The sequence below is a fragment of the Dipodomys merriami genome, unplaced genomic scaffold, assembly GCF_024711535.1.
Source record: "Dipodomys merriami isolate MVZ:Mamm:240054 unplaced genomic scaffold, mDipMer1.0.p SCAF_12, whole genome shotgun sequence".
NCBI classification, from domain to species: Eukaryota; Metazoa; Chordata; class Mammalia; order Rodentia; family Heteromyidae; genus Dipodomys; species Dipodomys merriami.
In genome coordinates this window covers 18,168,360-18,191,726 of record NW_027202493.1, presented here as the reverse complement: position 1 = coordinate 18,191,726, position 23,367 = coordinate 18,168,360, and the positions used below count along the sequence as shown (strand labels likewise).

The 23,367-nt window shown below is 36.5% G+C and overlaps 1 protein-coding gene across 5 annotated transcripts in view; it reads right to left on the bottom strand.

Annotated features, from left to right (window-relative positions):
- LOC138823225 (disintegrin and metalloproteinase domain-containing protein 25-like) overlaps nucleotides 1-23,367 on the bottom strand; it is a 39,084-nt gene that overhangs the window by 3,851 nt on the left and 11,866 nt on the right. For 3 of the 5 annotated variants that reach the window (XM_070016316.1, XM_070016314.1, XM_070016317.1), the window contains exon 2: nucleotides 11,741-11,841. The exons of 1 other annotated variant lie outside the window; for it this stretch is intronic. The gene's annotated coding sequence lies outside the window, so the exon portion shown is untranslated. Of the gene's footprint in view, nucleotides 1-11,740; nucleotides 11,842-18,134; nucleotides 18,309-23,367 lie in introns of those variants that run through there. One more of the 5 variants, XM_070016313.1, reaches the window with a different exon arrangement.

Below are 23,367 nucleotides of genomic sequence, written 5' to 3'. Positions count from 1 at the left end.
TCCCTGAGCTTCTTTTACTCAAGGCTAGCATTTTACCACTTGAACCACAGCTCCAGTTCTGGCTTTGGGGGGTAATTTATTGGACATAAGAGTTGCTTAGACTTTCCTGCCCAGGCTGGCTTCAAATCAAAATCCTCAGATCTCAGCCTCCTGAGGAGCTAAGATTACAGACATGAGCCACCAGTGCCTGATAATAAATATTTGAAGTAAGAATCATAATAGCAAGGTAACCATAGGTCCTTATTTTGATGAAGTAATATTGGTTTATACATGTTGACTTGGAAGAAATTTCAATAGTTCTTCCTTTCAATTGCAAATGGCAAATCAGAGTCACATTAGTCTGGAGAAATATGATGTAAAAATTCATAACCATTATGTTTTCTCATGGTATGTATGTATATATAATATGTATTACATATATATCATATATTCATGCCAGAAATCTCTACTTTTTCTATATTCCTCCAGTCCCGTGAAGTCCTAAAAGTGTTACATCACCAGTTTTCTTTCACTAGATATGAGATATATGCACCATGATGGATATCCCAATTCAATTTAAAAAAAGAATTGGAAATAGAGTACATTAGATTGATAGATGTTTCTTAAAGGCATTTATATTTGATTATACTCATAAGAAAAATAACATTTTTCAAAGGCTGTGACTATATACAGTGAAAAGTAAGTTAAGCCTGGCATCAGTGGCTCATACCTGTAATCTTAGCTACTCAGAAAACTGAGATTAGAGGATTATAGTTTGAAGCCAGCCTGGGCAGAAAAGTTCCCATGAGACTCTTTTTAAAATTGTTTTATTATTTTTTTATTGTGAAAATACTGTACAGAGGAGTTACAATTACATGGGCAAGATAATGAGTACATTTCTTATCAAGCATTGTTGCCTCCTCCTTTGTTTCCCCTTCCCATCCCTTCCCATCCTCCCCCTGTCCCCCCACTCAATCCTAGCCCCCCACCCCCCACCAAAGTTGTAAAGTTTGTTTTTGACATAACGACTTGTACATCTCATTGTATTCAAATGTTTTTTTTTCTTTCATGCGATTGTTTCTAACACATTTATAAGATGATTTCTTTGTTGCTTTGTATGGCCCTCCCCCACAGTATAACCCCTGCTTTCACTGTATTTGATGTCGGTATAATTTGTGGAGGGGAAGGGGAAACACAAATCGTTTAAATAGGGATACAGGTGAACCCATGAGACTCTTATCTCCAATTAAACACTCAAAAATTGTAAGTGGAGCTGTGGCTCAAAGTGGTAGAGGGCTGCTTTGAGAAAAAAGAGCTCAAGGACAGTGTCCAGGACTTGAGTTCAAACCTCATGGCTCACATAAGAAAAGAAAGAAAGAAAAGAAAGAAAGAAAAGAAAGAAAGAAAAGAAAGAAAGAAAGAAAGAAAGAAAAGAAAGAAAAGAAAGAAAGAAAGAAAGAAAGAAAGAAAGAAAGAAAGAAAGAAAGAAAGAAAGCAAACAAGCAAAGAAAGCAAACAAGCAAGCAAAGAAAGCAAGAAAGTTAAACTAGTAAAGTAACAGGTGGAGATGGGAGAATACTAGAGACAAAACAAAATCCCTCCAGGAATGAGAGGTGTCAATGAACTCTCCAAGAGGAGGGAAGAGGACTTTGGGAACTCAGCTTAGTTGGACTGGGGCAACAACCATGAAAATCATTGGCTTTTAAAATTATAACATATAAGCTCTTTGTTGTAATAAAGAATTGGTTTTATCTCAGGCAAAAAATACAAAAATATATCTCAATTTTTCAAATCTACAAATATTTCTCTCAGTAATAAAAATGAACTAGCATATTTTTTGACAGGTGCACTACAGTGTGATATGTTGCTTTACTCCTAAGTAAGATACTAACAAAATGGAATATTATATAGATTTTATGTGGCATTGGGAAAATGTAAATGTAAATGGTTGATGCAGACCTGTTATGTAAATGTCATGGACCATTGATTTATATAGAATTGCTGGTGTAAAGATATCTTTTCAGAAACTTTGTATTTGAATGAAAATGACTATATTTAAATTTATCTATTGAAGCTATGCACAAGGGTCGTGAGATCATGGATGTAACAAGATTGTGGCAATACAGAGATTAAGAACATCTAGTTATTTGGGAGAGCAAAAAACAAAAGTCATGGAAAATCACATATTCTCTGAAGACCCAAAGCACACAGATCAAACATAATTTCTTAGAGCAATAAAAGGTTGTAGAATCATCATATATTATCCATGAGGCCCAGGATTCATTTTACATTAATTTTTCTTTAATGTTGATTCTGTCCTCATTGTCACCTTCAAAAATCACATTTTTATTGCCACCAGTCAGAGGACATCTGTTCAATCCAGTTAGTATTTTGAGTAGATGAAGAATATCTCCTATAGCATTGGAAGTCAATGGTCTGTGAGTGCCAAATGCCTAAGAGCTATATTGGTAAAATGAAGGAGTTACTTCTCAAAGCTCTTAAAAGTGGGAGTTTAACAAGACCACACTAAAGCTACTAGCACAACTATGTTTATTGCAGCATTATTTACCATAGCTAAGATATGGAACCATCCCAGATGCCCCTCAGTAGATGAATGAATCAAGAAAATGTGGTGTATATACACAATGGAATTCTATGCCTCCATCAGAAAGAATGACATTGCCCCATTTGTTAGGAAATGGAAAAACTTGGAAAAAATTATATTAAGTGAAGTAAGCCAGGCCCAAAGAAACACAGGTCCCATGGTTTCTCTTATTTGCAATATCTAGTATATGTATGAGTCAAGCGGAAAAGGTCAGATAATGTGATGTTAGGAAAATGAACCCTTAGATATGTATTTTAATGTTTTTTTCTTTCATGCATGTGTTTCTATCGCATTTATAAGATTATTTCTTTGTTGCTTAGTATGTCCCTCCCCCACAGTATAACCCCCACTTTCACTATATTTGATGTCAGTAAAACATGTGGAGGAGATGGGGACAAACAAGTCGTTTAAGGATTCAGGTGGAGCTGTTGCAACAATGAGAAGTACAAGTTGTCATGTCAAAAATGAGCTTTACAACGTCGGTGGGGGGGGTGGGGGGGAGGGGGGGAAGGATTGGGTGGGGGGAGGGGGGAGGCTGGGAAGGGATGTGAAGGGTAAACAAAGGAGGAGGCTGCAATGCTTGGTAAGAAATGTATGCATTATCCTGCCCATGTAATTGTAACCCCTCTGTAAGGTATGTTCACAAATAAAATAAAAAAGAAAAAGAAAACTAAAAAAAAAAAAAAGTGGGAGTTTAAGTCTGGCTCATTCCTGTAATCCTAGCTACTCCAGAGTCTGAGATCTGAGGATCAAGGTTCAAAGCCAGCCCAGGTAGGAAAACCCATTTTTTAATATATATTTTTTTATTGTAAAGATACTGTACAGAGGGGTTACAGTTACATGAGTAAGGTAATGAATACATTTCTTATCAAGCATTGCTCTTCCCTCCTTCGATTTTCCTATACCATCCCTTCCCTTCCCACCTCTCCAGACCCTCCCTCTGTCTCCAACCTTGTAAAGTTCTTTTTCAATATAGTGTCTTGTACATGTTGTTGTTACAATGAGTCAACGTACATCCTTGTTTCAGCATTTTGTTATTTCCCTTCCTCTCCCCAAATTAGAAAAATGTATATACAAGATGCAGGACACCAGAATCAAATACAGTGAAAAGAGTAGTTATACCATAGGGGAAGAACATACAAAAGAAACAAAAAAGCACATAGTACATCATAAGTACATTAAAAAACAATAGCAAGAAAGATAAAACCTCTTGTGTTCTGATCTTAGGGTTCATTTTGCTTAGCATCATCTTATATGGTCATATGTACATAGCTTTTGACTTTTTCTGCTTGTCTGGTAAGATTATCCTAGACGTATACTCGTTATTGCAAACAAGCAAAACCAGCACATGAGATTTTTATCTCCAATTAACCACTAAAAAATGTTGGAAGTGGGGCTGGGAAGTGGCTCAGTTGTAGAGTGCTTGTCTTGCATGCATGAGGCCCTGAGTTTGATTCCTCAGCACCACATAAGCAAAAAGAAAAAAGCCGGAAGTGGTGCTGTGGCTCAAGTGGTAGAGCGCCAGCCTTGAGCTGAAGAGCTGAGGGACAGCGCCCAGACCCAAAGTTCAGGCCCCACAACCGGACTCCCCCTCCCCACCAAAAAAAGTTGGAAGTGGAGCTGTGGATCAAGTGGTAGAGCAAAAATGCTCTTAGACAGGTCTTTAGGGTTCAAGACCCAGCACACACACACACACACACACACACACACACACACACACACACACACACACACACACACACACACACACACACAAAACAAAACAAAACAACAAAACCCTAGGGTGACCCAGACTTTGGAATCAGAAAATCAGGGTTCTAGATATGCAAGCTGGAAGCTTACTGTTCTGTTCATTAGCTACCAGTGGCCTCAATACATAGACACTATTACCATCTTTTGCTTTTACAGGCAATAGAAAAAAAATAAAACAATATAGTCAGCAACAGGCAGTGCCTAAATATGTTATAGCTTTTATGGATTAGGTCTATTGGTTCCTACTGCATCTAATGGTAGATTTAATGCTAGGCCCAAGTCTTGGGCCTAGGATTTTAGGGCTCTTGGATATTCTCTAAGCCATAGATGTAGTACAATTATGCAGCTGCTAGAGAATCTGTAGAGCTACTGTATAGTGCCAAAAAGGGAAGCCTGCCCTGTTGCCAGTAAAACAGTTATATGGCCTAACTCTTCATGCCCAGAACAACAGCCTGCACCTTCTCCACAATCTCCTTTATGGCTTTTAAACATTCAGAGAAATGATTAGCCAATTTATAATAAAGTTTTAGTGCTCTACCACATGAGCTATGACCTTAGCCTGATCAACCCAAAGCCATTTCTTGTATCATATTATTAACATTTGCCATTCTAATTTTTATCTGCCAAATAATTAATCACAATTTCCATTCTCAATTAAAATATACTCAGTAAATTTAGGGACAATTTATATCCTTTTCTTCCCATCATCGTGTTTGCCATTGCTGTAGTGAAATGAAATTATAGACTCCCATAAGTTCAATAACTGTTGAACAAAATCCTTACCTGAATCCAGATTAATGCTCTTTACTGCTATTGTCATGTCTCAACATACTACTGTCACTGTTAGGAGAATAGATCATGGAATCTATTTATAAGATGCACGGGGTAGAAAACAAACAATCTGGATAAGACATCTTGATGCTACAACCTGATGCCCAGGATCATTGACAGATATTTACTTCACATACTCCTATGTTTTGAATCATTTGCAGCTGTGTTTCCATATTTTTTAACATTGTGACTTTCAAAACTTCCTCACCAAGACATAGATCTCTCAGCTGAAAACTGATATTGTGCTTGCTTTTACATGTCATTTTTATAAATAAAATGTAATCAGTGGAAGCTGTAAGCTCATAAATCTTTCATTTAAGGCTTGATTATACAGTACTGGGTGTTTTATCAGTCTTTACTTTGTAATTGTGCATATGAAATAGGAGATTTGTTGCAGGCTAAACATTATTTTCAGGTTTAAAATGAGTCCCTTGCATAAAGTAAGCAAAGATAATCAAGTAAAATAAAAACTGTGTTTCTATTTACTCCTCAATGTGAATAAACCTGAATTCCTTACACTCACTTATAGTGCCCCAATAACCATTCAATATGTTCTATATGTCCTTCATATACTGTGAAATCATTTTATCTTGTGTACATGTATTGCTAATTTTACTAAAATTAGCCCTGATCATATTTTATTTCTTCAACATTGAACCATGATATGGAATACTTGCCATACTTCATCTTCCAGAAATATGTATGAAATTCTATAAGGATCTAGACATCATGAACTTTCTTCCTAATGTCAATAATGGAAAAAATTATATTAAGTGAAGTAAGCCAGGCCCAAAGAAATATAGGTCCCATGGTTTCCCTTGTTTGCAATAACTAGTATATGTCTGAGACAAACAGAAACTGTCAGACAAGTTGATGTTAAGCGATACGAACCCCAAGGTAAGGATTCAAATGTTTTTTTTTTCTTTCTTGAGATTGTTGCCAACATATTTATAAGATGATTTCTTTGTTGCTTTGTATATACCTCCCCCAGGGTATAAGCCCTGCTTTCACTGTATTTGATGCTGATATAATTTGTGGAGGGGAAGGGAAAAAAACAAACTTTTTAAATAGGGTTACACGTGGACCCATTACAACAATGAGATGTACAAGATGTTATGTCGAAAAACGAACTTTACAACTTTAGCTGGGTAGGGGTGGGGGGATAAGGGTGGTGGTGGTAGGGGGGTGTGGGGGTGGAGAGTGGAGAGGAGAAGGGATGGGAAGGGGAAGCAAAGGAGGAGGCAACAATACTTGATAAGAAATGTACTCACTATTTTGCCCATGTAATTGTAACCCCTCTGTATGGTATTTTCATAATAAAAAATAAAAAAATAAGTGACTCAGACATTTCAGGTAGGTATATATAAATGCTTTATCTATTATGGATAAATGCTGTCTATAGGGAATTAGAAAAAAACAGAATTTAGAAGAAGAGAGATAATTTTTTTCTTTTCCTTTTTGGTACTGGGGATTGAACCCAGGACATCATACTTGCTAGGCAAGTTCTCTGCCATTGAGCTATATCCCAGTCCAAAAGAGATAACATTTTAAAATGGCACTGGAATAAAATTCATAAGGAACTGATAATCTGGCATTTAAAAAATTGCCAACCTGGGAATATGACTTTTAGATAATTTCCCTCTTTCAAGGAGAAAACTTATTTATATTACATAAAGAAGTTAATTGTATGATAATAAAACAGTCCATTTAACAGAAAGTTGTATAATTATTATATATCCAAGTATCAGACCACCAAAATATGTAATGGAAACTTTAATATGAGAAGAGAGAAGTAGGTTAATATAATCGTAGTAGGATATTGTAATATCACCAGTCATATCCAGAGAAAAAGTTAGTAATTTTACTGGCCTCTAAAGTTTACTATCAGAGTTTACAAAAATATAGAATAATTGAATTTAATGCATCCAACAGCCCAGAAAATAGCCCTTCTGTCTAGCATGTCAAAAAGAATTCCGTTTTCAAGACTGATGCACATGTTACTCATTATAGAGTATGGCATAGCTATATTCAGCAGATGGAATTATATTTACCATTATAGAGTAAAACTAGAAATCAGTGACTGGAGGAAAGCTGATGAAACTACAAATTTGTAGAAGGTATAGCAAATCCTCTGAAAAAGCAATGGGCTAGATGAAAGCAAAAAGAAATGACTACAACATTATGAGCTAAACAAAAAATGAAAGCAAAAAAATCAAAACTTATAGAAGGTTGCAAAAGTGATATGAAAGTTGAAAGTGCAGTGTACACCAGCAACTTTCAAGTGACCAAAAAAAAAATTAGGAATGATCTCTGTGCAAGGTTAGCATAAGGAGGGGCATCAAAAGTTGCAACAGAAGAGAAATTTTTGAAAAAGAGAAACAAAATCAATAAAACCAAGAATAAGTTTTCAAAATGATGTACTAGAATCAACAATTTGGTGAACTAAGAAAGAAGGGAGACTTTCAAATGAAGTCAGGAGCAAAAGTCATAAAAGCAAGAGTCATAAAAACAAAACCCAACAAAATAAATTCCAGGAAATACTCATAGGGGAGTGTGTGGAGCCAAGAAGTTTGGAGTAGATGAATTAAAAAGGGAAGGGGGCAAGCATGCAGTCGAGAATCCATTGTATATACTTCAATTTTAAGTGGAAAAAAGGGAAGGAGTGGGTTAAAGCGGGGAGGGAGTATGCATGTGAAAATGTTGAAAGGTGACACAGATCAAGATACACTATGTTCATAAACTGCTTTGCTACATGGCAAACATATTCAGTATGGATAAGACATATTCAGGATGGATAAGAATGTTGAAAGGGGTGACAGTGATCAAGATGTATTCATAAACTTATTTGTTGAGTGGCAACTTCTTTGTAAAATGACAACAATAATAAAAATATTTCAAAAAGATATCATACTAATAGAAAGCAAAGTATCCTGTCAGTTCTGAAAAGCTTTATCGGAACAAATAAGATAACTAGAATCATTGGGTAGCCTGAATAGAATATATAACATTTTGATCTTGAATCAAGAAACTGGAAATTCTGGGCATGTCAAAAGCAAACAAGGACTTTGAATAGGAAACAGGAACCTCAAAACAAGTTCAGGCCAAGAAGTACTTATTAGGACATGCTTCAAATATGTAAGGAGTTAACATCAATACTTTTCAACTTCTTTACAAAGTAGGAAGTGAGCAATCCAACACTATTTTCATGCATTACCCTGATACAAATGCCATATAAAATTATCACAATAAAAGAAATCTATAAACCAATAACTCTAGCAAAACAAAATGGGGAAAAATTGAAAAATTACTATGGATCTAGATTAAATAACATATAAAAAGGATTAAACACTGATCAAATGTGATTTGTCCAAGAGATCCAAGAATACTAAACATAGGCAAATTTAATGAAGGGACATACCACATTAATAGGATGAATAATAAAATCACAGGATCAACATAATAGCTGCAGATAAAGTCTGGGACACAATCCAACACCATTGTACTACTAAAAATACTAAAGATACATAACATAGAAGGAATTTACCCATAAAAGCCACACAAAAGCCCCATAGCTAATGTTATACTAATTGATAGAGAGTGACACTTTCTTGTAAGATTAGGAACAAAACAAGGGTGTGTGATCTCACATCTGTGCAGTCAGCATACTTTCGAAAGTTTTCCTAAGTCTGATGAGATAAAAACCAATCAAATTGGATAGGAATAATTAGGATTATTTTCCTTTTCTAAAAAGATCATTGCTGGTGCCAGTGGCTCACACGTAATCCTAGCTATTCAAGAGGCTGAAATCTGAGGATTGCGGTTCAAAGCCAGCCTGGACAGGAAAATCTATAAGACTCTTATCTTCAATTAACCACCAGAAGATCAGAAGTGGCTCAGTGGCTCACGTGGTAGGAATGCTTGCCTTGAGCTGAAGAGCACTGGGACAGTGTCCAGGCCCATATCCATATCCAGGCCCATATATATATATATATATATATATATATTTGGATATATATGTTATATATAAATATATATATAACATATATAATATATTACATATAAACATATATATAATTGTAAGGATGATGTACACAGGGGTTACAGTTATATAAGTAATGTAATGAGTACATTTCTTTTTGAGCAGTGTTACCCCCTCCTTCATTTTCTCCTACTTTCCCCCCACTCCCCTACCCCCAAGTTGTAAACTTCATTTCCAACACAGTGCTTGTGAGTATCAAAGTTGTGCTCTTTGTCCCACCATTTCTGTGATTCCCCTTTCCTTCCTTCTGCCAAGCAGATAAACAAGACAAAGGGTACTGAAATAAAAAAAAAATGATGTCTACAGAAAATAAACCAAAGGAAAAAAGCAAAGAAAAAAATAAATAACTGCAAACAGTACATTAAAAAATAAACAAACTCTTGTTTCTATATCTTGAAGTTTATTTTGGTTAGCCTTATTTTATATGATCATATTATTATAGCTATTGAGCTATTGTGATCCTCTGCTAGGACTATCCTAGACATATACTAATTATTACAAATGAGGGAAACCATGGAGCCTATGTTTCTTTGGGTTTGGCTTACTTCACCTAATATGATTTTTTCCAAGTCTTTCCATTTCCTTACGAATAGGAGATGTCATACTTTCTAATGGAAGCGTAGAATTCCTTTGTGTATATGAAACATATTTTCTTGATCCATTCATCTACTGAGAAAGCCTACAGATTGGGAGAAGATCTTTACTAGCCATACAAACAGACAAGGGACTGTTATCTAAAATATACTTAGAGCTCAAAAAAATAAACTCCCCCCAAACAAATCCTCAAAGAAATAACCAAGTAGGCTAAAGACTTAAAAAGAGATTTCTCTGAAGAGGAAGTAGGAATGGCCAATAGACACATGAAGAAATGTTCAACCTCTCTGGCCATAAAAGAAATGCAAATCAAAACAACATTGAGATTCCACCTTATCCCAGTTAGAATGGCCATTATTAAGAAAACAAAAAATAACAGATGGTGGTGGGAATGTGGGCAAAAGAGAACACTACTATATTTTTGGTGGGAATATAAGCTGAATCAACCACTCTGGAAAGTAATATGGAGGTTCCTCAAAAGACTAAATATAGAATTCCCCTATGTTCCAGCAATTTCACTCCTGGGCATTTACCTAAATGACCAAAACCAAGGCCACTCTAAAGCCACCAGCACAACTAGGATTACTTGTCCTTGCAGTATCATCACATATATTGAAAATCCATAAATCATCACAAAATAGAATAAAAAATAAATTTCTTACCAAATAAAAAAGTTTATGCTCAATGTATGACTAAGTGTAGTCTGTAAAAAAGAAAGCCACTGTGGATATCAATAAATAGAAATGTATTGTATCAAAGAACCAAAATTGAAATTCCCTGCATTAAAGTGCCATCACCAAAATAAAATAATTCATAGAAAATAATGAAGGTTTAACAAAGTCCTCAAAAGTATTGGCAAACTTAAAGATAGACTATTGCATACATCTTAAAGTAAGGATTAATAACAATAGAGAAATATTCATTATTATGAAGCACTATATATATATATATATATATATATATATATATAGTGTGTGTGTGTGTGTGTGTGTGTGTGTGTGTGTGTGAGTTGTGGGTCTTGAACTCTGGGCCTGGGCGCTGTCCCTCAGCTATTCAGCTCAAGGAAAGCACTCTACCATGTCCAATTTTCTGGTAGTTGATTGCAGATAAGAGTCTCATGGACTTTCCTGTTTGGGCTGGCTTTGAACCATGATCCTCAGATCTCAGCCTCCTGAGTAGCTAGGATTACAGGCATGAGCCACTGGTGCCTGGCTGAAGCACTATATATTTTTTTAATTTTTTTATTGTAAAGATACTATACAGAGGGTTACAGTTACATGAGTGAGGTAATGAGTACACTTCCTCTTGAACATTGTTACCCCCTCCATTGTTTTCCCCCTACCATCCCCTCCCTCCCTCCCTTCCCCGAGGTTCTTTTTTTTTTTTTTTTTGATTGTGATTAAGTGATTACATAATTTCCGGAAATTCACAGTATTGTGGAATAATGATGCTCATTTAAAGTCACAAGTTCATTCTAACTTTCCTGGAGCAAATTGTCTATCACAGTCTGTAACATATAACGGTGCTCACATGTTATATACCATATATGTGATCAGGAGCATGGGGATATTTGGTAGTGGTTCAACCAGATGAGTGGGAGTTCTTTGTTTATTAAGTCCTGTTAGTCTTGTCATATCACCTAACATTTTGGATTTAGCATCCACTTATCAGGGAGACCATGTACTATTTGTCTCTTCGTTCTTGGCTTACCTCGCTCAACATGATTCCTTCTAGCTCCATCCATTTCCCTGCAAATGCCATTATTTTGTCATTTCTAATGGTGAAGCACTATATTTTAAGAGGTGGAACCTTTCCTTCATTTAAGAAAATGGTTGAGAACCAGCTTATTACTTTAGTTAGCATTACTTCTAATTGATGCTCTCATTCTGCTGAGGTACCTCAGTTTTACAGAGATTAGAACTTTAGAAGTATTCACATACCTGTTACAACTTCTTGTCTTTATGTTTTCTTTTCCTCTGTGCTTTGATATGGAGATTTTCCAATTGGCTGGTCCTCTAGTTAAATGTTTCTATAACCAGATCTGTTGAAACCATGTAATTACATTTTGTAATTTTAGCTTCTAAAATATCAATTAGATTATTGTTAATTAACTGAAGACATTTTACATTTTAGTTTTGTACATATTTTTCTATTTTAAATTATTGAATGATGGCCACATTTTTCATGGGCTCATGGTCTACTCTAATTTTGACACTGCTTACAATTAATTTTCTTTCTGTCATTTTCTTTCTCTTTCATTCTCTCCCTCCCTCCTTTCCTCCCTCCCTCCCTCCCTCCCTCCCTTCCTCTCCTTATCTTTCTCCGCATCCTCCTTATCCTCAACCTCCTTCTCCCCCTTCTCCATCTTCTTCTGGAAACACTGAAAATCAAGACTTCACATTCAATCAGCTTGCTTGCTCAGCTGGCATTCTACCAATTAAGCCATGTTTCCAGCCAATGACTGTATCTTTGACTTTGAAAGATAGGAAGATAGATCTGTATCTTCCAAAGATGTACAGTATAGTTCTCAGCTTCTTGCCAAATACAAGTGGAAAATCAAGCAAGATTTTTAGTAGAGAAACAATGCTTCTTGAGACAAGCTCCCTTTTACTATTTATTTTCTTCAAACTATAACAAGACTTCATTTAAACATGCCTTGGACATTTCAGACACGTTCAACAGTATCACATTTACACTCTAACACTTAGCAAATGGGACAGAGAAAAATAGTGCTAACTTGAGGTGCCAAATGTCTAATGTACAAATCTAGCCCTGTGTAGAACTAAGAGGATTGTGATTGCTCTGTTCTGTCCTCAATTCACATACACAAAGAGGATTGTTCCAGAAGGAAAATGCAGGTCACCACTCATCATTTCAGAATGTATTTTCATGTTTGAAATTTTACTTCACCCTGTGATCCTGGAACCATAATTCTTAGCTGCCTTCAAAATACGATTTGTAGACAGCCTCTTCAGTAAATGGTGCTGGCAAAATTGGTTAACTACATGTAGAAAACTAAAGCTAGATCCTTATATATCACCCTGCACCAGAATCAACTCCAAATGGATCAAAGACCTTGAACTCAAAGCAGACACTATGAAAACATTACAGGATGGAATAGGAGAAACCCTAGGTCTCCTTGGCTCAGGCCAAAATTTTCTGAATAGAGACCCGGAAACACAACAAATCAAAGAAAGGTTGGACAAATGGGATTGCATAAAGTTGCAGAGCTTCTGCAGGGCAAATGACATAGCTAGCAAGATCAATAGAAAGCCCATGGATTGGGAGAAGATCTTTACTAGCCATACAACGGGACAAGGGTCTCATATCTAAAATATACTTGGAACTCAAAAAATTAAACCCCCCAACAACAAATCCTCAAAGAAACAACTGCCCAATAAATAAGTGGGCAAAAGACTTAAAGAGAAGCTTCTCTGAAGAAGAAAGAAGGATGGCCAATAGACACATGAAGAAATGTTCAACATCCCTAGCCATAAAAGAAATGCAAATCAAAACAACATTGAGATATCACCTCACTCCAGTTAGAACAGCAAAAATCAAGAACTCTAACAACAGATGCTGGAGGGGATGTGGACAGAAAGGAACCTTACTTTATTGTTGGTGGGAATGTAAACTTGTTCAACCACTTTGGAAAGCAGTATGGAGGTTCCTCAAAAGACTTCACATAGAACTCCCCTAGGACCCAGCAATCCCACTTTTGGGCATTTACCCTAATGTTTACAAAAAAGACCACACTAAAGCTACCAGCACAACTATGTTTATTGCAGCATTATTTACCATAGCTAAGATATGGAACCAACCCAGATGCCCCTCAGTAGATGAATGGATCAAGAAAATGTGGTATATATACACAATGGAATTCTATGCCTCCATCAGAAAGAATGACATTTCCCCATTTGTTAGGAAATGGAAAGGCTTGGAAAAAATTATATTAAGTGAAGTAAGCCAGGCCCAAAGAAACATAGGTCCCATGGTTTCCCTTATTTGCAATATCTAGTATTGGTATGAGTCAACAGAAAAGGTCAGATAATGTGATGTTAGGAAAACGAACCCTTAGATATATATTTTAATGTTTTCGTTTCTTTCATGCATGTGTTTCTAACGCATTTATAAGATTATTTCTTTGTTGCTTTGTATGTCCCTCCCCCACAGTGTAACCCCCGCTTTCACTATATTTGATGTCAGTATAACATGTGGAGGAGATGGGGACAAACAAGTCGTTTAAGGATTCAGGTGGATCTGTTGCAACAATGAGAAGTACAAAATGTCATGTCAAAACCAGCTTTACAATGTCGGTGTGTGTGGGGGGAGGGGGGTATGATGGGGGGGAGGGGAGAGGCTGGGAAGGGAGGTGAAGGGTAAACAAAGGAGGAGGCTGCAATGCTTGGTAAGAAATGTACGCATTATCCTGCCCATGTAATTGTAACCCCTCTGTACAGTATGTTCTCAAATAAAATAAAATAAAATAGAAAAAAAAGAAAAAAAATACGATTTGTAAAGTTTAGTCTGAGAGAAAACCTGATTTGACAGTACACGTTACATTGTACATATAAATATAAGTATCTTTTAGTCCCGTTTTCTAATCAAAATTTTAAAGCAATTCAGTAGCAATTACTAGTATTTTATCATTGATTATGTGTGTGGGGGAGGAGGGTATGGGGTGTGGGTGGCGTCCTGTGACTTGAACTCAGGGTTATGGACACCGTACCTGAGCTTTTTTTCTCTCTCTCAAGACTAACACTCTACCACTTGAGCCACTAATCTACTTTCTGCTTCGTTACAAATTTTTAAGGAACTCAGTCATACAATTTTCTGACGTTCTGTCTTCCTGTCTTAATATTATTGGGTAGGTAGGAAGAAGAGGGAGGGTTGGCAAAGAGTCAATGAAAACGATAGGTTTCTCTCTTTACATGATAAAGCAGAGTGAAAAATGTGAAGATAGTTTGAAATTCAGAGCTAGCAAATAAAAATATTCATTCACACACACACACACACACACACACACACACACATCCATACCAACACACACACAAATCCATGAGTTAGGCCATTTTTGGGGAAACACAGAGACTTACTCCATTAAAAAATAAGTTGATTAATATAGTTAAACCAAGGAATTCACCAGAACATATTTTTTTAGTGATGAATGTTTATAATCCTGCAACACTATCATTATTAGTATTTTGTGTGCTGGATGTTAGACTTAAAATCAGGTTCTTACACTCTTGTTTGGCTTTTTCACTCAAGGCTAGTGCTCTAGCTCTTGAACCACAACTCCATTTATGACTTTTTTTTGCTGAAAAATTGGAGATAAAAAACATAGACTTTTCTGTTAGGGTGGGCTTTGAGCATGATCCTCAGATCTCAGCCTCCTCCGATTATTATTGATCTCTGGAATGGAGCTCTGTCAGTAGATTCTAACATATGCAATTATATTTTTATCGCCAGGACTCTAAATTTTATTACATAGAAATTTCTACATAGATTGGGATTTTTTTTCTGGAATTGTAAAATGTTGCTTTTCTGTCTCTGGTGAATTTTGAACAATGAGATTGTTTTTTTTGTTTGTTTGTTTGGGTTTTTTGTATCAAGTATAGTTTGAGCATTGATGTTTTCTGCCTAATAATGGTATTTTTGTTAATAAAATAATGTGTATAAGAATGTAAGGAAATCTATCCTGTTTTGATAGATGGGCGTTACTCAAAAGTGTTTATATTTCTTTGTACTATAAGAAAACATTTATCAAAACTTTTGCTATGTAAAATGAAAAGGAAATCAAACAAACTAGGAAATTTTGAAAATAATAGTAGAGGCAAAAAAAGAGGTTATTCAGAAATGAATAGCCAATCTATCTATGAAACTCAAAAGAAGAGAGAAAAATTCCCAGAAATATCCTGTTGTACTAGGGCACTGATATTTCAGAATGTCACAAGATGACAGGTGATTTCATTGTGACATAGGAGGGATGATTTCTTTGTGACCTTTCCACACAGGTATACAACGTATTTCAAACTCCCCTGCTACTCTCCTTTATTCTTTCCCACCCAATACAATTTCAACAGATTCCCTTATTCTATTTTCCTACATGCTGACAAAAATTGTTCTCTTTCACTCTCCTTATTGAAACTTTTCTCCCTAGTAGTTCCTCACTACAAAGACTTTTTTCTTTCTCTTTTCCTTCAGTCTTCTATAATCTTTTACTGTTTTCATCCATAGTTTTATTGTATCTCAAAAATATTCATACTTGGGCTGGGAAGGTGGCTCAGTGGTAGAGCACTTGCTTTGCATGCATGAGGCCCTGGGTTCGATTCCTCAGCACCACATAAGCAAAAGAAAAAAGCCGGAAGTGGCGCTGTGGCTCAAGTGGTAGAGCGCTAGCCTTGAGCTGAAGAGCTGAGGGACAGTGCCCAGGCCCAGAATTCAGGCCCCACAACCAGAACAACAACAACAAAAATCATACTCTAGCTTTCCTTCTTCCACATTTTGGCATTTAAAGTAACCAATTCCCAATGTCTATTTTCAAGACTTATGTCACAAATCAAATACCTAGACAAAGCACACATCAAAATATAAACACTGAAAATATTTATCTCAATAATACAATATACTATCACTAATTGGTGAAAATGACATCAGTACTGGTGCAGTGCTTGGCTAAAAGAAGAGAATAGTTGCTTTTTGTTCAGTAAAATGTATATGTACACTAGCAGCACATAATTGAATGATACAGGACTATAAAACTTAATGGTGTGCCATTTAAAAAGAGTATTAAAATATATACTTGAAGAATCTGTCAACATTTTTTGGATATTTTCCATATAAAACCTAGATTAATATTTTTGCCATGCCAGCAAATACTGCTGGAAACACAAATGATAGATCCTATTTACAGGGATACGGCAGAGAGGGAAACACAAAATTAGGATCATATAACTTGAAAGCTGAGTCTAAGATGGAAGTCATAAAGATATATTTACTTTAAATATTCCTGTGTATTCAATAAATTGACACTTGTCACCATTGCTCCTTTTTCTAGTTTTCTTTTTCTTCAAGAGTTCTTAGCTGAGTACCCTCAGGTATAAAATTGAATTTGTCCTTGTGTTTCACAAGATGTTACAATGACTGAATTTCAGTCATGGTACTTTATATTTTGAAATTCATTAATTTAAAATTCATTAAATATTTGTTTACTACAGGACTGGATTTTTTTAGTCTTGACTTATAGAAGAGTCTTTTTAAAGGCTGAATATTATCCTCATGTTATACAATGAAAGTACCGTCTAAAATACTTTAAAAAATGAAAAAACATATTGAGAGTTTACACAAAATGTAACACCACAAAGAATGTAACACCACAAAGAATGTAACACCACAAAGAATGTAACACCAGTAAGAGAACAACTTCTTGAATGTTATAATGCAATTTGACATGGATTCCTTGCTCATTTGTCCTGATGTATTTTTGTTCATTGGTATTTTGGGGTGTTCATACTTTCATTTGTCCTGATATATATTTGTTCCTTGGTATTTTGGGATGTTCATACTTTCGTAGCAGAAAAGAAGATGCAATTCTTTTGAGAGTAAACTAAAACAACAATACTTATCCATCATAGTATATTCCTAAAGCCTCCCCTTACAAGCTAGTTATAGGAAAAACAAATTCAAATGAATATTTGAGCTGGATCATCTTTTATGCATGGCATTATTTTATGCTATGACTCTAGAGGCCAAAGTTCTTCAGACAATGTAACATTTTTATTTATAAAGTGATGTGGTATCGTGAAAGTTCAAAAACCACATAGCTGACTGATATATAAACAAATTTTCACCAATTTATTTCTGCTTCCAACAGTTTTATCAAATGTATCAATCTCTGTAGTTCAAGTACCAATATCTCTAGATCTTCATACTATGGACAACAACACCTTAAAAAGACTTAGTAGGGCTGGGAAGGTGGCTCAGTGGTAGAATGATTGCCTTGCATGCATGAGGCCCTGGGTTGGATTCCTCAGCACCACATAATCAGAAAAAGCTGGAAGTGGCGCTGTGGTTCAAGTGGTAGAGCACTAGCCTTGAGTTGAAAAGCTGAGGGACAGTGCCCAGGTCCAGAGTTCAGGCTCCACGACTGACCAAAAAAAAAAAAAAAAAAAAGACTTAGTAGCTTCTGGCAATTAAAGCAGAACAGTGAATGATAAAGGATATGGCCTCCTTGAAGATCTAGACATTGTGGACAATATCTTGATATGCATAGGTGTGTTTTCCTGCACTAATTTGTACATCTATGCTTTAGAATAAAATACTAGAGTGACTTACCAATAGATGAAGTAATGATTTCCATCATATTTTCTAATGATAACCTGTTTTATGGCTCCTTTGTGGTAACTGTCCCATGAACACTTAAGATGTTTTGCTTTTTGACCTACTTGAACCCTCACATGAAAGAGAAATATAAATTCTCTTCTTCCATTGTATCTTACTGGATTAAGTTCTACCAATAGCAGCTTCTAAGTGTACAGAACCTGGCAAGTTGCTATGATTCCTCCTCATTGTGACTCTACCACCTCAACCAAACTTAGTGTCTACTTACTCTTCCATGTGTAAATCTGAATCCCTTACCCTATCTACTCTGCTCCAGAAACTCTTCAATAGGAGTAAACTCATTTCTTTTTACTCATGGGAAACAGCAGGCAGGAATTTAACTTCATTAAAAGCACATGAGGACTATTTTTGTCTTAAGCCTTACACACTCCTACAGTACAACTTTAAGTACAAGAAAGTAGAACAGTGCTCTTCCTTTGACCTTGTTCCCATATCTAGAGGATCAGTACGCTCTAAGGTTGAGCAAGGAAATTTTAAGAGATTTATTCTGGATAAATCTCATCATAGACAGGTTTTTTAAAAAATTTATCTCAATTGATGGTTTATCTTGAATGTTTGGCAGAATCTGTCTTTTGTGTGGAGAGAAGTCCTGTTATAAAAATGTCAAGGTTGTGGAAAGACCAATCAGTGACAACAGTTTAGCAGGCCAACCTTGAAGTCTCTGGGTCCATATAAAACCTATGTGAAAGCAAAAATAGTTGGATGTACAAAGTGTACAAAGATGTACAAAATGTTCGAACAAAGGGTGACATTTATCAAGAATTTGAGCCAAATCTTAACTCTATCTTTTCCTTTCCCTCCCTCTCTCCCTCTCCCTCTCTCTCTCTCTCCCTTCTTTCCTTCTTTCCTTCTTTCTTTCTTTCTTTCTTTCTTTCTTTCTTTCTTTCTTTCTTTCTTTCTTTCTTTCTTTCTGTCTCTCTCTCTCTCTTTCTTTCTGTCTCTCTCTCTTTCTTTCTTTCTTTTCTTCTTTCCTGTTTTTTTTTTATTGTGAAAATACCATACAGAGGGGTTACAATTACATGGGCAAGGTAACGAGTACATTTCTTATCAAGCATTGTTGCCTGCCTCCTCCGTTGTTTCCCCTTCCCATCCCTTCCTATCTCCTCCCCTCGCACCCCCCCCACCCCGCCCAGCCCCCTGGCGCCAAAAGTTGTAAAGTTCGTTTTTCGACATAACGTCTTGTACATCTCATTGTTGCAATGGGTCCACATGTATCCCTATTTAAACAATTTGTTTTTTCCCTTCCCCTCCACAAATTATACCCACATCAAATACAGTGAAAACAGGGGTTATATTTTGAGGAAGGGACATACAAAGCAACAAAAAATACACCCTACAAATACGTTAGAAATCTTTCTCTTTCTTTCTTTCTTTCTTTCTTTCTTTCTTTCTTTCTTTCTTTCTTTCTTTCTTTCTTTCTTTCTCTCTCTCTCTCTCTCTCTCTCTCCCCTTCTCTTTCTTTCTCCCTTTTTCCCTCCCTTCCTCCCTCCCTCCCTCCTTCCTTCCTTCCTCTTTCTTTCTTTCCTTTCTTCCTTCTTTCTTTCCTTCCTTCTTTCTTTCTTCCTTCCTTCCTTCCTTCCTTCCTTCCTTCCTTCCTTCCTTCCTTCCTTCATTCCTTTCTTCCTTCCTTTCTTCCTTCCTTTTTCTTTTACCATAAATGTCCCTGATGTCAAAATAGCTTGTTTCTCATTCATGACACATTTTCTATATAGTAGAATGTACTTCTGATTTTCTTGTTGCTTCTTACTTAATGAATATAGTGCTTACAGATTTTCCTAACATTACTGTCCCAAAATATTCCACATTCAAATTTAAGAAACTGTGATAAAACCCTGAGTGAATGGTCCTGATTTCTAAGGGGAATCTTCACGATCCCTCACCTGCCACCAGTGACAGCTCTGTATTTTCTTCATTTGCAATAAGGTCCACTTCACCCCCTACTTTAGCTCATACTGCTGCCCTGTTGTCAATTTACTTCCCATATTGAACTGTATTGTGGACTACTTGAAGCACTTCATCCTCAAGCCTATCTAACCAATTCTCCAAGGAATTTAGACATCACTAATGATCTCTGTCTTTGAGATCAATACAAAAGAGACAGTTTGTATGTGCATAAATTTGCTTTATCTGTTTATGGAAATCTGTTTTCTAAGAGACCAGGCAAAACCAGAATGTAGAAGAAAACACAGATGAATGAAGTTATAGTAGGAATAAATTTCCTAAGTCAAGAGGTAACTGGCAGTTTCGACTGAAGACAATTTTAGAAGACTGTCTTTAGCAAGTTACGTGAGTCACACAATAGCTAATATGTTAGTTATCACCTATATCATAAAGATAAAATTACAAATATTGCAAGTGTGATATCTGCTACTAAAGTTTCTCCCACTACATGTCCACCTTAATAAATTTGTTTGCCTCTGCTTTCTCAATTAACACATGAATTGCCTAGCTGTTCAGCATAAATTTTCTCTCTCCCTCCCACCCTCTCTTCTTTATATTGTAAGTTGTGGAGGCTTGAACTTTGGGCTTGGGCACTGTCCCTGAGCTTTTGTGTTCAAGGCTAGCACTCTACCACTTGAGCCACAGCACTACTTCTGGTTTTCTGGTGGTTAATTGGAGGTAATCTCGTGGACTTTCCTTCCCCAGCTGGCTTTGAACCACTAGCCTCAGATCTTAGCCTCCTGTGTAGCCAGGATTGGAGGCATGAGCCACCAGTGCCTGGCTCAACACAAATTCTTAACTGACAAAACTTGACCTGATCATTGTGATCTCTATATTTGTTTGCTTCACAAGGCCACAAAATTAGTGTTTGAACAAACTTTAATGTATGACAGTTCTGGAGACCAGAAGTTATCTTTTTTATTTTTTAAGGACATACTTCCTCTGCAAGTGAATGATTGATTTGAGGATTATCTCTAGTCTTAGTAGTATTTCCCTGGTTTGTGTCATCACGAAGCTAAATCTTCACCTTATTTATCTGTATCCAACTGTCCACTTCAGAGACACCTATTTACATCAGATTATATATGTGTTAAGTAAGAAACTGTCACAGGAGAAAAAGAAATTTGGTGCACAAGACAAGATGTCAAATCACCAGGAAGATAGATAACACTATATATACCTATACATGATATAAATATAGACACCCCATAGCATAGCATCTATATATTAAAGCTGATCAAATAGAAGAACTAGAAGGAAATAATAGTAGTAAATTTTAATACCTTCCTCTATGTGTGTGTGTGTGTGTGTGTGTGTGTGTGTGTGTGTGTGTTTGCGCCTGCCAGTCCTAGTCTTTAAGGGCCTTGTGCTCTCTCACTTAGCTTCTTCTTATGACTAGCACTATGATACTGGAGTAAATAGTCCAGCATTTCACTGGTGAATTGGTTTTAAAGACTCATGGGCATTTCTCTAAGCTGACTTTGAAGCTTAAGCTTCAACTTCCAGTTTGCTGACTAGGTAAAGTTACAGAAATGAGTCACCATTGCCCAGCTCTTTCCTTTCTTTTTTGTTTGAAATTTTAAATCCATTAACACAGTGTTGCAAAGGGGTTTTATTGAGTTTCTTTGATCCATTTTTACACTCACATATAATGTGTTTTGATTACATTCATCTTTCACTACCCTTTCAGTTCACTCTTTCCTATTAGTGTCTCTATCCAAGAAAGGACATGTTGCTGGGTGCTCATGGCTCACACCTGTAATCCTATCTACTCAGGAGGATGAAATCTGAGGATCACGGTTCAAAGGCACCCCGGGGAAGGAAAGTCCTTGAGATTCTTATCTCTAATTATCCACCAGAAAACCAGAAGTGGCACTGTGGCTCAGGTGGTAGAAGTCTCACCTTGAGCTGAAGAGCTCAGGGTCAGTGTCCAGGCCCAGAGTTAAAGCCCTATGACTGACAAAAAATAAAAATAAAAAATAAAGGACATGCTTTATCTTTCTAACACTTACTTTGTTGTTGTTGTTGGTAGTGGTCATGGAGCTTGAAGTCTGGGTTCTGTCCCTAAGCTTTTGTGCTCAAGGTTAGTGCTCTATCACTTGAGCCACAACTCTATTTCTGGTTTTCTGGTGATTAATTGGAGATGAGTCACACATTTTCTTGCCTAGTCTGACTTTGAACCACATTCCTCTAATCTCAGCCTCCTGAGTAGCTACATTTACAGGCATGAGCCAACAGCACCTGGTTCATTTTCATTTAAATGCATGTTAGTTGCTAAAAGAAGCTTTACTGTGGTACTTCATACGTGTATAGCCTGTTAATTAGTCAGATTTTCCCTATCCACTAATAATTAGCAGCGTCTTGTATTTGTTTTATTCTTCATTCAAAGATGCAGTGTGCTTTAGATCCTCACCTCTCAGCCTTTCGGGTAGCTAAGCTTATTAAGTGTGAGCCACTAGAACTTGGCTTGCGAACAGATCATAAAATAAATTCTAACTTTAAATAATTTCCTAGGGATATTATTGGTTTTTCATAAAAAAAATCAGATTTTCTGACATTTGATTTTTTTTCTGTGTTATCTATGGTATCAAGTTTCATTCTCTACCACTCAGATGTCAAAGAATAAGAAAACACACTTCTGAGATAACCACAGTTTGCTAGCTAGGAGATATATGTTGCTATTGCTGCTAGGAAGAGAGATCAAGAAAGACATTGGAATATTCAAACTAGAGATTTTAATATCTCATGTGGTTATATGACTTTCAAATTCAGAGCCGAGGGTCCTGTCAGCTTGGAGTTAAAACCTCTTGAATTTGGTGCAGGGATCCTGACTTAGGACTTTGGTTTGGTAGTGTGCTATATCTCTGAGGCTGACAATGCTATTGCTCTGGAAGATACTAAATATGTATGTGGTAATGTGCAGGCTGAAAGCTACTCCTACCACCAAAGAGCTGTTACGATGCTGTCATGAACTCAAGTAGAGATCTCTCAGGTTCCCGGTCTCCCTCTGGAGCCTCTATGGACAGAAACTACAGAGAGAACTGGCAAAGAGGAAATGAAATGGGAGTTTCTTCTTTCCAAGTGGCAAAATAGTGAAAAGGGGAAGATGGTTTGGAAGTGAGAGACATCAAGCAGACGCGCGCGCACGCACACACACACACACACACGTTGAGGAGAGGAGAAAGAAAAAGGGAGGAAGGAAAGAAGAAATACAGGGAGAGGAAGA